We start from the raw sequence: 11,450 nt of genomic DNA, 5'->3' as shown, positions 1-11,450 counted from the left end.
AGGGTGTATAATAACTTCAGGGGTTCAAGTGTTATTATTCAGGACCTTCACCTCTTTGATTTTATCTGCATTGGCTTCATTGTTAGGTTCTCCCGACATGGTGGTTCCCAGACGTTCAAGGCTTTCCTGTCTCAGGTTCATGGTCAGAGGAAACAAACACTGTTTCCATAAACTATTTCTAGAAGTTCAAGTGTGGCTCCATGGGTTTGCATGGATTGGCCAAACTTAGTCTAGCATGGCTAATATATTCCTCTCTGAATCAATCACCACTGGAAGTGGATCTATAATATATGAAACTTGCATTGGCCAGACCTAGTTCATGGTCCTGTCCCTGGAATTGGAGTAGAGGTTAGCCCTAACCACTTATGGGCTTCCCAGATGGCTCACTGGTGAAGAATCTGCCTGTCAACGCAGGAGACACAGATTTGATCCCTGGGTGGGGAAGATCCCCTGGAGGAGGAAATGACAACCCACTCCAGTGTTCTTGCCTGGAAAATCCCATGGACAGAGGCGCCTAGTGGGCTACAGTCCAGGGGGTTGCAAAGAATCAGACACACATGTGCGCGCGCACACACACACACACATTAACCACAGTGGTTACAACCATAGCACTGGATGTGGATGGCTTGGATTTGTAAATCTTGCTTCTGCCACTTAAGCACAAAATAGTAAATATTTGTCTCTATTTGTCTCAATCTTAGTTGACACATCTCTGAAATAGGGATAATAATAGAGCCCACATCATGGAGCTAGTGTAAGAACCGAAAGAGTTGATGCGTGCAAAATGCTTAGACCAGTGCTTGGCCCACCGTGCGAGCTTCATGCCCACTCATTATCATTCTTAGGAATTACTGCAGGGATCAAGAATAGGGAATAGGCTCCCAAATGAAATTCAGGGAACCGTTACCAGAAAACCGTACGAATGAATGCTCCAAAGGCAAAAATAACAAACATCCACTACGCTTCATCCCTAAGTTCTCACCAATAAACCAGCGGAGGTGAGAAGCCAATAAGCTCTCGGATGAAGCCAGCTGGGATTCACAGCTGCTTCTTGGTGTCAGGCGTGTCCCCCAGGAGAAGTTCCAAAGCACAGTCATGCCCACCTGATCAACACCCAGGCAAGCCTGAATGTCTCCCTGGCAATCAGTCCTCATTTTTCCAGGCTTCACCTTTGGGGCAGTCTTAGAAAATCCACGCCCTGGCCAGCCTGAGTGCATATTAAACCATTTCAAAATGTTGGAAGAGGAAGTCTGCTTGCTTAATGTGTAATTTAGCTGAAAGAACTGGAACAACTTGCATTTTGGTATGTTCCTTATTTTGCAAATGAATGTTATTTTCGTAATGGACCATAATGGCTCTCTTAGAGTTATTCTGGTCCATTATATTAATGCGGATTGTGATGCTTTAATAAGATTTGACTTTTGACTCCTTCAGCGTGCATCATGGTTGCTTGGCTGCACAAATCATCAGCCATTCTTCTTCTTGTGAATTGATATTTATTTCTTATTTCACGACTTCCACAGGATGAGCAAGAATATGCACGATACAGTAACAAGCACCAAGATACGTCAATGGCTTGAAGAGACAAAGGACTGATTTTTAAGTCCTTACAAAATTCTGGTTGAGGAGGCATAGCGTCCACACTGTCTAACTTTGTCTGAGGTCACTATGTCCCCAACATTCTTTACAGCTCTCTGGAGACAGACTAGAGAGATGGTCCAGACCTCCAATTTTTCCCAGTTCAATTTGTTTCAGGATGGGGCACGGGGAGTGTTCATGCCATAAAATAACTGGGTAAGAAAGATATTCACAGGCAAGAATTCCTGGAGAGCGCTTTTGGCAGAGAAGTGGTTTTGAGCTAGGTTCTTGGAAAGAAAACATAAACCCTTTAAACTTTCTAATAGGAGTGCTGAAAAACCTGCCGACCCCTCTGTGCTTAGAGTCCAACACAGCCGCCTGGGGACACTTAGGTGGCGGCTGTGATAATCTATTGCTGCACAGCTCCTGGGACCCACCCCTGCCTCTGCCCAAAGCACAAGACTAGAGGCTTCCTTTGATCCCTTGGTGCAGCATTCCATGAGTGGTAGACCCGCTTCTAGAAAGTAATTATTGGCTTCCCTGTCTCCTCGGTCCCCAGCCTTCCGTCTTCTCTCTCTCCAGTAGGGGATACAACCCCAAGTCCCCTCCTAAATGACCTGTTTCTTCATGTTGTGCCTGTCCTATGGCCTCCCACCTCAACCCTCTCCTCCCTTAGGGGAATCACTTATTTTACATATTCTGAGGCGAATCCTATATCAGGTGTTACATGGTTTTGTTACAATGGCTCCCCACTCCAGTGTTCCTGCCTGGAAAATTTCATGGACAGAAGAGCCTGGCAGCCTATCGTCCATGGATTGCAAAGAGTTGAACACAACTGAATGACTAACACTTTTCGCTTTCATATAATAAAACTCTCTATCAATGACTAGTTTGGAATATATGATCACACAGTTCTCCCCTCACCAGTCCTGTTACTGAACAGCCCTTGCTTGCTGCCCCGTAGGATAGAAGACAGAGCCTGAAACTCAGAGAGACTTAGGTTCCCATCTCAGCTTGGTCATCTCACTGGCTGTGAAGTTAGAGACAAGTTCCTTCACCTCTCTGAGCCTCAGTATCCTCGTCCGTAAGGTGGGCGCAATCACATATACTCCAGAGGGCTTCTTATGGAAACTGAATGTGATTCTGTGGCTCACACACTGAGCGCGCTGTTTGACATGCAGCAGCCTCTCAGGGAATCGCTGGCCTTGTTATTTTAGACATCGTCCTCCAGACAGGAGGTCTCGTCTGCGGAGGACAGTGGTGCCTATTCTCCTCCTCTGCACTCCCCCGGACTCTTTCCTGTCTCCTTTTTTCCTTCTTTCTTCCTCAGCTTCTTGTCTCCTCCACCTTTTTCAGTCCCACCCACGACTCTGAGAGGAGGGAAGAAGATAGACTTGTTTATCTGGAGACTAAATTCAACATTGACCCTCAGAAAAAACAAGCCCTGCAATACACTCTATTACCACGTAAGCGCCACATTTAAACAAAGCCTTTTGGCCTAAACTGAAAATTACCGCCCCGCTGGGAGGGATATAACTGGAGGGGCTGCCTGTGTGAACCAGGAATGGGCGGCAGCGGGCAGGGCCATGTCTGCAGGAAGGAGAAGCCCAGCTCCTGGCTGTATGCGTTGATTCTACTCAGAAAACTGCACTCTCCTGTTCCTTCCACAGACAAGAAAACAATAGCAATCTGTTAAAGCATGGGAGGGCAGGAGAGCAACTCTCATAGACTGAAACCCATAAAAGCCCCATGTAGCTACCAGCTAGAGAATTCTGTTGGGGCTTTGGATGATACAGTCTGCAAACAGGACACAGATAGGATGACAAAAACTTCCCCCAGGCTCAAAACAGCCAAAGGAGAGTGCGAACAACAGTGGAGCTGAGGACTTTCCTTTCGCTTGGGTAATGATATTAACGCTACTGAAAGCAGACTTTTACTGAGCACTTATTATGTACTGGCACAGAAATAAGGGGATGCTTTACATCCAGGAATTCCTTTAATCCTCACAGCCAACCCATGAGGTAGAGCTACTCTTCCTTCTTTCCTTCCTCCTTCCCTTTCTCCCTTTCTTCCTCTCTTTCTTTCTCTCTCTCCCCCTTTCTTCCTTCCTCTTTCATTCTGACTATTTTAGGATGGATTTAGGTTCACAGTGAGATTGTGGAGAGGGTACAGAGGTATCCCATATACCCCCTACTCCCACAAATCCGTAACCTCCCTTATTATCAGTCCCCACTACCAGCGTGGGTAGATACCGTCTTTATGCTCATTTTTACAGATGAGGAAGGTGAGGCTCCGAGAAGTTTAGTATCTTATCTAAAGTCACACAGTTGATGGCTTTTTGCCCCAGCATTCTGGTTCTCAAGCCCACACTCCTAATCCCCGATCCTGTACTGCCTTATACTGCATGAGAAGCCCTTAGCTGATGACTCCGGATGAACACAAGCGAAGCTGCACAGACCTCTCCGATGGACCCGCCGCTCTATTGCCTTGGGTGCAGGCTGTCTTGTCATTCCCCCCTGAGAAACTGGAAACAGGTAGATGCTAAATTGGGTGATGCTGACTGTAAATGTGATCTGGACATTCAGAAAAGATGGAGATCAGGGAGGGATAGAGAGGCTGTAGGAGGCCTGTGGAAGAGAAAGAAAGGGACATAAGCCTTGAAAATTTGGGTAGAGAGAGCCCTTCAGAAAGGGCACTCAGGGTGGGAAACCCCATGGGCAAAGCACACATAAGGGAGCCCTCCTTCTTGATGTGACAGATGCTGACGGGGAGATCTGGTCAACCAAAGTGAATGCTCGGACTTAATATAGCTGGCCATCACCGGGGCAGGCGGAGGTTCTGGACCTCCTGTGGGGGGCGGGGGGATCATGGGCCAGGCTGTGTTTTCAGGAGACTCAGAGGCCAGTACCGCCCAGTGGTTAAGCACTTGGAATCTTGAGTCAAAGGCCACCTTGGCAATTTCCCCATTGTAGGATTCTGTGCCAGTCACAGGGCGTAGGCACCTCTCAGGGTGCCGAGAGGATTAACTGAGGCAATGTGTGGGACAGTGCCTAATGTCGTCCCACGGTAAACGGTGTCTGCTCCTGTCAGCTATCTGAAGCCTTGAGGCAGAGGAGGGATGGGACTGGAGAGAGACAGAGGAAGCTTGAGCGAGCCTGAAGGCTCTGGCAGTCATAACAACAACAGTGAATTCTGATATTAGGGACTTTTACACTCAGTTTCCTTATCACATAATAATCCAGGGAGGTGGGTGAGTGTGCTGTTAGGAGCTAGTGTCTGGTCTGGCCTCACATGCACTGCGGTTTTGGGGTGATGGCCTTTCCTCCATTATATCCTGCTGATGTGATTCAGGATGTGAAGGAGGAGGAGATTTTACTGGTGGAAACATCCCTGGGCTGTAAATCGGGGGGCATTGGGTAAGTGCCCTAACCTTCTGGAGGCCTATTTGAACTCCTGCCTTTTGAGAAACCCACCAGCCCCCACCCTCCACCCCAACCCCTGGAGGTTCTGCTGAGGCCACCACCCCTTTCCCTGTGAGGACGCCTGTCTCTATGTATCTCTGCTAAGTGTGGAGCATGGTGTCGAGCTTAACTTTCTGTAGTTTGCTTTGTATTTTGTTTCCATTTTTAAACAAATTTATAATTTTTACACATCTAGGACTAGAAGGTAAGCTTGGCCACAGTTTTATCTTTGTCATCTAGAATAGTGCCCACCACATAACAGGGGCTCAGTGAGCATTTGTTGAATGAACGAATAAACAATTAACCCTTGAACAATCTGTTGTTGGGATGGGAACCCTCTGTGTGGTCAAAAGTCTGCATATAACTTGTAGTTGGCTCTATGTAGCCATGGTGCCACGTGGAATGTGGATTCGACTACCAACAGGTCATGCTATACCATAATATTTACTATTGAAAGAAATTTGCCTATAAGTGGACCCATGCAGTTCAAACCAGTGTTGTCTGAGGGTCAACTGTACTTCCTCAAATAACATGTCCTTGGGAATGTCCCTGGCACATGTCCAGAAAATGGTAGCTAGTTTATCGCAATAAACTTGTTTTGCCAACCTCACTTCTCACAGTCCCAATTCAGTAGCTAGACTGTCCATTCTTCCCACTAAGTCCTGGGATCTTTAGGATATTTTACGTCTTCTTTCTGAATTTTGTAAGGGGTACTGCATGGAGTGGGCGTTCCGTCAATGCTGAGAGATTGGTTGGTGGGACAGGTATGTCTTGGGTACGTATGTGTTTGTGTGTGTGTGTGTGCAGGTAGGCATGGGCGTGGTTTTCTTGCAAGCCCCCATTCCCTGGAACTGACGATGTTTGCTGAAGTTAGTCAGAATGGCTGGGACTCAGGACTCTTGGGTCCTCTTCCTATGATTCATGGGCATTCTGGAGAAGTCTGTGAAGCCCTTAAACTACAGTGAGAGCTGGTATTTAAAAAAAGAGGATGACTTCGTTCCTCGTTCCCTTTTGTACATTTTTCCACTAGCACCACAAGCTCCTCCAGGAAATTTCAGATCTTTAACCATCTTTAGAAAAAGTCATTTTACTAGTAGTATTTATTTTGACTACTTTTTTTTTTTAAACTGTCTACTAACTGGGCGTTTGTTCATACCATTCATTCATTCATTGTTTTGACTTTCACTCTGTCCCTACTATGTGCCAAGCACTGGTCGGCACTGCGGAGGTGAGACACATCTTCCTTCACCTCCAAAGAAATCCCGGGGCTGGGAGACCAGCAAGGACCTGGGAGTGGAGATCTGGTAGAGATGTATGTGGGGTCAGGGAGGGAGAAGGTCAGGGAAGATTTCTAGATGAGAGTGTGCTCTCTGAATGAGAACCCACAAGGTGCCAGGAGTCATGCTCAGCACGTTGCAGACATTATCTCATCCGCTCCTCAGCCGTCTATGAGGTAAGCGCTCTTATCCCAGTGTTTGTGTGACCTTGAGTGAGTTCCTTAACCTCTCCAAGGCTCAGTTTCCTCATCTGTAGAGTGGGATGTGTAAAGTCTCAAAGAGTTGCGGTGGGAATTCTGTGTTTAAGATGATAGACAAGAACTCAGCCACGTGCTAAGTCGGAGTTACTAGGTGGCTCATAAGCCACCAACTGTGACTCTTACAGTGAAGAGATGAGGCCTGCAGAAGATGAATGACTTCCCTGAGCATCACGAGTAGCATTTGGTTCCTGTGCTTTTAAATACAAGCCCCGCCGTTATGTATGCATGTATAGAAGCTGGGAGTGGATTTGGAGAGTTTGTCCCGGATGGCAAGGTGTGTTATTGAAACATTTTCAGCAGGGTAGCCATCTCATACTTCCTACTCTGTAACCCCCTTCATAATAGCTATGGAAACCAGGAAGCTGGTAGAAGATCGAGGATTGTCACTACAGAACTCCTGGCCGGCAAATGACAAAAGGAAGTCATTTTAATAGGAGGAGTCAGGGAGGGAAAGAAAAGAGGAGAAAAGAGAAATAAAAGCAATCCATCTCTGACTCAGCACCGCTAACTGAAATTATTTTTTATCCTCTGTACAGAGTCACCACCCAGCTCTTCCAGGAGCCACCTCCCGGGGCAGTCGTAAGGAGCCCTGATAAAGATTTATGTGGTTTGTTTTCTTTTCCTGAGCCTTTGAAGATCAGCGGAGGAGGTAATGTTTATGGTTGGTTGGTTAACCCTACAGCTCTCTGGGGTCTCCTTCTGTGAACCCCGGGCTGATTCTCAAGGCAGGAGACAGCAGGCCAGAGCTGCCCCATCTGGGGAACTGGCCTTCTAAAGGCCAGGGTTGGAGAGGATTTCAGACCCAATAGTTCTGGAGGCCTGACTTACCACAACAGCGTCAGCACTGCAGAACGCCCCCACTGTGTTCGGAAGAGAACCAATTCATCCCACAATTCATCTTGTGTCCACAGGGGAGTGGACACAAGAAAATCGTGTCAAGAGGAAAAAAAAGAGGTTGGGGTGATGCTTGTAAGGTTGGGTTCAGCAGGCCCTGAGGTGCTTGAGCCTGATCAGGTGGAGGCAGAATTGTCTAGAGTTCTTTCATGTCAGGAATGTTATAGGAAGATATGTATATATTTAAAAAATAAATGAATCTCTGCTTTATTTTTTTAAAACTCTAATATTTTCCTGGCACTGCTCTTTAGAATTACTTATTTGTCTGGGTGTCCTGAACTCCATTTCAGGACCCAGCTGAAAACCGTGGACAGCTGGAAGGAAGCAGATACCTTGGAGATCCAAGATGTTTGGTATTCCTTTCTGACCTCATTAAAACAAATGAATCTGCTTGTTTTCTTCACATGTTCCTCCACATCTTAGGATAGCTACTTCAAGAACATTGGAAAAACATGTCTTTTTTGGAATTATGTTGGGGAGGAGAGGGCTTCGGTTCTTTGACTCATCTGGGAAACTCTGGATTTCTAGCTCCAAATTTGTCATTTCTGGTCAGAAACCTAGGAATCAGCAGGGGATTCCTCCTCTGAGTAACAGTGGGCTTCATTTGAAGAAATGTTTATCCATGTTCTCTCTCTCTTTTTTTTTTTTTTTCTTTCTTTAGTCAACAAACTGGCTGCAATCATCTGTTGATAATTTACTCAATAAATTTGTAAAGCATCTGTAAGATCCCTGCTGACCCATGACAGTCCTACCTAGTAAAGGTGGTCATTTCCCGCTTCACACGGGTGAGGAAGTTGGTGCACAGGGAGGCTGAATCACTGGGCTACATAGCATTTCTGATTCTTTTCATTCTTCCAGGTTGTCTCCCCCAGAATCTATAGTGGGGTGATCCTAAATGTGGAAGCCAGAGAGGCCGAGTTCAAATCCTGCATCTTCTTCACTCTGGTGGGGCCTTGGGCAGGTTCAAGCCTCAGTTGGTTCGTCTGTAAAATGGAGATCAAATCAACAATAACACCGTTGCCAGGGCTGTAGTGAGAATGGACACGGACAAGGGGTTCAGAACCCTCTACAATAGTTTCTCCACATGTGGGATGAATATTGGCATTATTAGGCCCAGGTCATGATCCATGCTCTGGTCCTGGGGCCTGAAAGGAATCTTTCAAGTTCACAGAGGAGCCTACCTAAGCCTTTGGAAAGTGTATATCCTGCCTTGGGTGCTGTGTTCTCTGTTCTGGGCAGAGGTGGCCTTGAGAGCAATCAGCTTCGGTTCCTCCACCAGGAGGTAGAAATATTTAACATAACAAGGTGACCTCATCAGGGGCGGACCAGATGCTATCATCCATAAACAGCCATTTATTCGTGCTGAGCAGGCCCCACACGCCACAGGTAAGCTGGGAAAGAGAGATGGAATTGTTCAGGTCTGCAGGAGTGGAGGTCGAACAGAAAGGCAACACAACCCTTACTCATAACTTCCAATTGCTGCAAGTGTGTGTGTGTGTGTGTGTTTAAAGCAGGTTAAACAGGTTTTCCATGGAAAGGTGTAGGACAGGCCGAAAGCAGGACAATGACATAATTTTCTTTTTCACGGAGTCATCTACCTCTCCCGTCTCTCAGTTCCGTCCCATCTTGACCCATCCTGTCCCCTGCTCCCCATTTCAGTCACCATCACTCCTCCTGCTTCCCATCCCAGGAGAAGCGTGTGAGGTTCCAGTTAGGCTGATTGAACTGCATAAAGGCACTCTCTTCCCAAACGAGCAAAAATATTCCCACTTAAAAACGTACATAAAATGTTTATGAAATGAGGGAGGAGATTCTGAAGTTATTGTAGGAGCTGGCGCAAGGCAGGGCCAGACGTGCGTTAGAGCACCTCTGATGGTTTTCTTCGCAATTGCCATTGAAAATATGTAGACACGCTCCTGCTCCCTCCCTGGAAGCCCCCCCACCCCCGCCCCCCGGCCCCACCCCTAGGCCCAGCTGCAAACGCACACAAGAGCTCGCATATATACACAGGCATGCTCCGACCCCAGTAATCCAGCCAAACACGGGGCTGTTCCTCACAGGCGGGAGCTTGTTGTTTTAGCCCGTTGTTTTCATTTCGGTGCACCTGCACCCCTTGCCTAAACCCCCTGCCACACTGCCCTTGCCTTGGCCAACAACACAGGGATGTGTGTTTCTGAATAAGCCACACATTATTCAATTCGGTTTCCCCAGGAATTCGGTAGGAAAACTGGATCCCAGTGAATTGGGCTTAATTGGATCCTTCAGGTCCTGAGCATGCTTCACCTGCCTTGAGCTTGTTCTGTGGACTCCCTCGTCCCCACTGACCTCTTCTTCCCCTCCATCCCCCGGGAGCTGCTTATGTGACATGGCAGAGGTCTCTATCCCAGGCAGGAGCAGGGCAAGGAGCTGGGGGCTATGTGGCTGGTAAGGAAAGCTTGGGCCGTCTGACATTCTGGTGGCTGAAGGGTGGGCGGAGAGGGTGGGCACCAGGCTCCAGGATGATGAAGAGCTATTCCATAATATTTGACTTCCAGCCACTACAGAATCCTATTTGCAAATGTTAAATAACCTAGCCAATATGGTACAAATTATCAATAGCAGCAGGGGGAATGTTGACTGCGGCAACTTGGGCTTTGAAGATATTTCTCTGTTCTGGGTGCAATCCAGGGCCAATGACGTCTTAAATCCAACTTCCACTTGATGGATCTCTGAATCATGGCAGAGATGGCATTGCACAAACAAAGCAAAGGCATCTTCCTGGTGGGGACAAGCCAATTTGGATCTAAATTAAGACCCAGAGGAAAACCATCCTAGAGTTGCCTTGCCACAGTATGAGGGTGGTGTCACTTTCTTAGCCAGAGAGAGGCATGAAGGTCAGGAAATCAATGGTGGCTTATTGGAATATGAAAGATAAAGATGAAAAAATGAAGAATCTGGGCTCTAAGCTCATCCTCAGGCGCCGAGCGTAGACATCACCTTTACAGTATCCCTGAGAGGTGGTGGCGGTCCTCCTGGTTGAACACAGGGAGCTCACTACTTCAGTGGTGGTACCATTCATTACACTCAGACAACTGGGATCATTGTGATTTTTTTTTTTTCTGTTAAAATTAAATTGGTCTCCGTGACAGATACATCTTGCTATTATGTTAGTTATCCAATGCGTAACACATTCCTCCAAAATTTAGCACCTAAAGACAACAAACATTCATTATCTCACAGGGTTTCTAAAGGTCAAGAATTTAGGAGAAGTTTAGCTATGTGGTTCTGGTTCAGAGCATTTCGTGACGTTGTGGCTAAGGCTGCAGTCAGGATTGTGGTCAACGCAGCTTCTATTGGAGGCAGGCAGGCCTGCGTGCAGGTGGTTCCTCCCATGACTGTCTCAATTCCTCGCCAGGTGGGCCTCGCCACAGTGCTCCTCATAGAGCACCATAGTGCTCCTCCACGCATCTTCACGGCATGGCAGCTGACTTTCCCCTGAGCAAGAGGTCTGAGGGAGAGCAAGGAAGAATCTATATGCCTTTTATGACCCAGTCTCAGAAGTCACCCGCTGTTACTTCCTTCACATTCCATTAGAAGGGAGTCACTGAGTCCAGCTCACATTCAAAGGGAGGGAAATAAATTTCCACCTTTTTAAGGGAAGGCATTTGAAGAATTTGTGGATACATTTTTATATTACTACAGTTGTAATCCTCCTAAATGATACCACGGGAAATAAGCCTATTGAATTATTACGGTAGCCTTCCAGATATTTGACTGCACACTCCTGGCTAAATATCCTCAATTCTTTTATCTATTCCGTGCATGACTTGCTGTATATCCCCTACTTTTCTCATGTAGTGTGTCCATAAAGCTGAAACAGGGTACCTTGAATTGGGCAGAAGACCCAAAATATGAATACAGAAGACTACGTAATTGTTAGAACTCATTAGCCCATGCTTGGTACACATAATAGGCATTCAATTAATGTTTGCTACTGAAAG

General features: G+C 46.8%; 1 long non-coding RNA gene across 1 annotated transcript; it reads left to right on the top strand.

Annotated features, from left to right (window-relative positions):
• Positions 1-5,590: 5,590 nt before the first annotated feature.
• Positions 5,591-9,421, top strand: LOC113878234. Its single transcript, XR_003506945.1, has 3 exons — positions 5,591-5,803; positions 7,113-7,225; positions 8,329-9,421. It is a non-coding gene; the product is annotated as an uncharacterized LOC113878234 (long non-coding RNA).
• The last annotated feature ends 2,029 nt before the right edge of the window (positions 9,422-11,450 follow it).

The sequence above is a fragment of the Bos indicus x Bos taurus genome, chromosome 19, assembly GCF_003369695.1.
Source record: "Bos indicus x Bos taurus breed Angus x Brahman F1 hybrid chromosome 19, Bos_hybrid_MaternalHap_v2.0, whole genome shotgun sequence".
NCBI classification, from domain to species: Eukaryota; Metazoa; Chordata; class Mammalia; order Artiodactyla; family Bovidae; genus Bos; species Bos indicus x Bos taurus.
The sequence above is the reverse complement of the archived record's forward strand: the minus strand, read 5'-3'. Positions and strand labels throughout refer to the sequence as shown.